Below are 5,000 nucleotides of genomic sequence, written 5' to 3'. Positions count from 1 at the left end.
GGTCCACTCGGAAAACAGAATATCCCACCCTTCCGACAACCACCATTGCTCAGCTAAGCCACCAACACCCACACATGTCCCAGACAGGGGTGCACCCAACATCACAATACTGCCTCCTGTCACACCACACAAACAATGGCAGGAATGAAAGACACAGGTCTGCCACAAGCATGGAATCAGAGCGCCGCCTGTTATGAGCCAAAGGTGCACCCTGACGTGGCAAATCAGATGATGCCGCAGTCATTTACTTACGATAATCACAATCAACAAACCGGGCCCCCCCCCCCCCCAAGTGCCTTAACCTAACCCGTATTGTACCTTAACCTAACCCGTATTGTACCTTAACCTAACCCGTATTGTACCTTAACCTAACCCGTATTGTACCTTAACCTAACCCGTATTGTACCTTAACCTAACCCGTATTGTACCTTAACCTAACCCATATTGTACCTTAACCTAACCCATATTGTACCTTAACCTAACCCATATTGTACCTTAACCTAACCCATATTGTACCTTAACCTAACCCATATTGTACCTTAACCTAACCCATATTGTACCTTAACCTAACCCATATTGTACCTTAACCTAACCCATATTGTACCTTAACCTAACCCATATTGTACCTTAACCTAACCCATGTTGCGCCTTAACCTAACCCATGTTGCGCCTTAACCTAACCCATGTTGCGCCTTAACCTAACCCATGTTGCGCCTTAACCTAACCCATGTTGCGCCTTAACCTAACCCATGTTGCGCCTTAACCTAACCCATGTTGCGCCTTAACCTAACCCATGTTGCGCCTTAACCTAACCCATGTTGCGCCTTAACCTAACCCATGTTGCGCCTTAACCTAACCCATGTTGCGCCTTAACCTAACCCATGTTGCGCCTTAACCTAACCCATGTTGCGCCTTAACCTAACCCATGTTGCGCCTTAACCTAACCTATGTTGCGCCTTAACCTAACCTATGTTGCGCCTTAACCTAACCTATGTTGCGCCTTAACCTAACCTATGTTGCGCCTTAACCTAACCTATGTTGCGCCTTAACCTAACCTATGTTGCGCCTTAACCTAACCTATGTTGCGCCTTAACCTAACCTATGTTGCGCCGTAACCTAACCTATGTTGCGCCGTAACCTAACCTATGTTGCGCCATAACCTAACCTATGTTGCGCCTTAACCTAACCTATGTTGCGCCTTAACCTAACCTATGTTGCGCCTTAACCTAACCTATGTTGCGCCGTAACCTAACCTATGTTGCGCCTTAACCTAACCTATGTTGCGCCTTAACCTAACCTATGTTGCGCCTTAACCTAACCTATGTTGCGCCTTAACCTAACCTATGTTGCGCCTTAACCTAACCTATGTTGCGCCTTAACCTAACCTATGTTGCGCCTTAACCTAACCTATGTTGCGCCTTAACCTAACCTATGTTGCGCCTTAACCTAACCTATGTTGCGCCGTAACCTAACCTATGTTGCGCCTTAACCTAACCTATGTTGCGCCTTAACCTAACCTATGTTGCGCCGTAACCTAACCTATGTTGCGCCTTAACCTAACCTATGTTGCGCCTTAACCTAACCTATGTTGCGCCTTAACCTAACCTATGTTGCGCCTTAACCTAACCTATGTTGCGCCTTAACCTAACCTATGTTGCGCCTTAACCTAACCTATGTTGCGCCTTAACCCAACACACGTTGGGCCTTAACCCAACACACGTTGGGCCTTAACCCAACACACGTTGGGCCTTAACCCAACACACGTTGGGCCTTAACCCAACACACGTTGGGCCTTAACCCAACACACGTTGGGCCTTAACCCAACACACGTTGGGCCTTAACCCAACACACGTTGGGCCTTAACCCAACACACGTTGGGCCTTAACCCAACACACGTTGGGCCTTAACCCAACACACGTTGGGCCTTAACCCAACACACGTTGGGCCTTAACCCAACACACGTTGGGCCTTAACCCAACACACGTTGGGCCTTAACCCAACACACGTTGGGCCTTAACCCAACACACGTTGGGCCTTAACCCAACACACGTTGGGCCTTAACCCAACACACGTTGGGCCTTAACCCAACACACGTTGGGCCTTAACCTGCTCTGTAATTGTCATACGACGCGTTAAATTAGTGTAGTGTTGCCTAACTGCAACCCCCGCAATATAGTTTGCTACTCGCACTGCCCGGTCCCCAGAGTATCGCTTCATGTTAAACACCTTGCAGCTATACACTGTAATGCGGATGGCGGCAGGACGTACATGCTCAATGCCCTTCGCAGTTGTTCATTGGCATTCGCATGGCGAAGCACAGCCTACGTTGTGGTACGGCTTGTGGCAACTGTCCGCTGATGTTGTACGTCCAAATCACACACTGTACCGCACATTGGTCCTCATGTACTGAATGATACATCGTGGTACATGTGTGACCGTACCACGACTGCGCCAACAACGGCGAACCATACGGTCCAAATATTGTGCACTCAGCTACGTGTCGTCTCCCTATAAGAGCTGGATTGCAGTATGGTATGCCGTGGATGGCGATCAGCATGAGCCGTCTGTTGATGTAGTGGCGCGTGTTGTCAGACGTAGTCGTCTCTTCTCACACACCGTGATAGCATGGTGCACTGCGTTCCACATCTGCGACATGCGACAGAGGCCGGTTGACAGTCGTTCGCGCAATGGACATCGCATACGTACGGGGGCCACCTTCCACGTGTTCGCGAAGCGTGCACATGTTGTTGCGTGTATGTGGGCAGACATAGTGTGTCGTGACACCTGACACAGGCATGCAACAATCGTTGAATTTGCAAATGGCGATGGACGTCTACGTTTGCTGGTGACGTTACGCAAATGAAGAACTGGTAAACCGTTGTGGTGCGGTTGTTCTCGCTAGAGGTGAATCAGTGATGGCGACGATCGGTTGAGCTACCAACCGGTTGTTTCAGCGATACCCACCATGCCCACGAACGTGAATGGCATGTGGGTGTGAAGCGATACGCGGCGGTGGCTGGGTGGGACCGTCCCCGGCCGGTGAGGGGGGGCCTTCCGGCGTGCTGGCCGCGCGGTGCGTGGGCGCACGCGCTACAGCCGGCTGGTGGGGGCGGCCAGTGGCAGGCGCGCCGGCCGACGGAGGCGGCAGGCGGCGCAGCTGCGCGCCGGCGCACCCTGCACGCGGCGCCGTGCGGCCAAAGTAGGTCCTCGCGGGCCCGGTGCGAAGCGCGGTGGACATCTGCAGTGTGCTGGTCCGATTGAGGACTGTGTGCGCTGAGGATGCGCCGCCGCCCGGCGCTCGGCGCCGCGACGCCGTCTGCTGCTCGGTCGCCTCTGCGGTTCTCGCAGGTGGATTGTATCGCAGCTGTGCGGACGTGTTGGCGCGTGCGCTGTGCTGGGAGAGTTCGCTTCGGCACCCAAGTGGGGCTTTTGTCCTTCTGTGGCGCTGGCGTTGGAGCTGCCGGCCACCGTAGGTGGCGCGTGTTGTCTCCCGCCGGCAATGCCACGACAGCACGCTCCCGGGCCTCTGTCGGCAGCGGCAAGCTCAGTTGGGAGCACGGGTGGTCGCACCTAAAGCGTCTACTCGCCAAACTCCGGGCGATTGCGCCTCTCTCGAACCCGACCAAGTACTTAGGACGGCGCTGCGCGCCGCCGGGACCTGAGAGGGTTTCGAGGTGTATTGTGCAGGGGAGCTCAGCCTCCTCCTGTTTGCAGAATAATTGAGCGGACGCTTGCGTGTTCGCGCGGGCCCCCGGGACACACTCCCGGGCGGCCGGCTGCTCAGCTCTAGTTGACGCAGCTCCCTGGTTGATCCTGCCAGTAGTCATATGCTTGTCTCAAAGATTAAGCCATGCATGTCTCAGTACAAGCCGCATTAAGGTGAAACCGCGAATGGCTCATTAAATCAGTTATGGTTCCTTAGATCGTACCCACGTTACTTGGATAACTGTGGTAATTCTAGAGCTAATACATGCAAACAGAGTCCCGACCAGAGATGGAAGGGACGCTTTTATTAGATCAAAACCAATCGGTCGGCTCGTCCGGTCCGTTTGCCTTGGTGACTCTGAATAACTTTGGGCTGATCGCACGGTCCTCGTACCGGCGACGCATCTTTCAAATGTCTGCCTTATCAACTGTCGATGGTAGGTTCTGCGCCTACCATGGTTGTAACGGGTAACGGGGAATCAGGGTTCGATTCCGGAGAGGGAGCCTGAGAAACGGCTACCACATCCAAGGAAGGCAGCAGGCGCGCAAATTACCCACTCCCGGCACGGGGAGGTAGTGACGAAAAATAACGATACGGGACTCATCCGAGGCCCCGTAATCGGAATGAGTACACTTTAAATCCTTTAACGAGTATCTATTGGAGGGCAAGTCTGGTGCCAGCAGCCGCGGTAATTCCAGCTCCAATAGCGTATATTAAAGTTGTTGCGGTTAAAAAGCTCGTAGTTGGATTTGTGTCCCACGCTGTTGGTTCACCGCCCGTCGGTGTTTAACTGGCATGTATCGTGGGACGTCCTGCCGGTGGGGCGAGCTGAAGGCGTGCGACGCGCCTCGTGCGTGCTCGTGCGTCCCGAGGCGGACCCCGTTGCAATCCTACCAGGGTGCTCTTGAGTGAGTGTCTCGGTGGGCCGGCACGTTTACTTTGAACAAATTAGAGTGCTTAAAGCAGGCAAGCCCGCCTGAATACTGTGTGCATGGAATAATGGAATAGGACCTCGGTTCTATTTTGTTGGTTTTCGGAACCCGAGGTAATGATTAATAGGGACAGGCGGGGGCATTCGTATTGCGACGTTAGAGGTGAAATTCTTGGATCGTCGCAAGACGAACAGAAGCGAAAGCATTTGCCAAGTATGTTTTCATTAATCAAGAACGAAAGTTAGAGGTTCGAAGGCGATCAGATACCGCCCTAGTTCTAACCATAAACGATGCCAGCCAGCGATCCGCCGCAGTTCCTCCGATGACTCGGCGGGCAGCCTCCGGGAAACCAAAGCTTTTGG

At 53.2% G+C, this 5,000-nt stretch overlaps 1 non-coding gene across 1 annotated transcript in view; it reads left to right on the top strand.

Annotated features, from left to right (window-relative positions):
* The first annotated feature begins 3,800 nt into the window (after positions 1–3,800).
* The window catches only part of LOC124585937, a 1,910-nt gene continuing 710 nt past the window's right edge, over positions 3,801–5,000 (top strand). Inside the window, exon 1 of the ribosomal RNA XR_006974950.1 lies at positions 3,801–5,000. This exon is cut by the window's right edge and continues 710 nt beyond it. This is a non-coding gene — a ribosomal RNA (small subunit ribosomal RNA).

Source organism: Schistocerca americana, unplaced genomic scaffold, assembly GCF_021461395.2.
Source record: "Schistocerca americana isolate TAMUIC-IGC-003095 unplaced genomic scaffold, iqSchAmer2.1 HiC_scaffold_519, whole genome shotgun sequence".
Lineage (NCBI taxonomy): Eukaryota > Metazoa > Arthropoda > Insecta > Orthoptera > Acrididae > Schistocerca > Schistocerca americana.
Note: the sequence above shows the minus strand (reverse complement) of the source record. Positions and strands in the feature narration are given on the sequence as shown.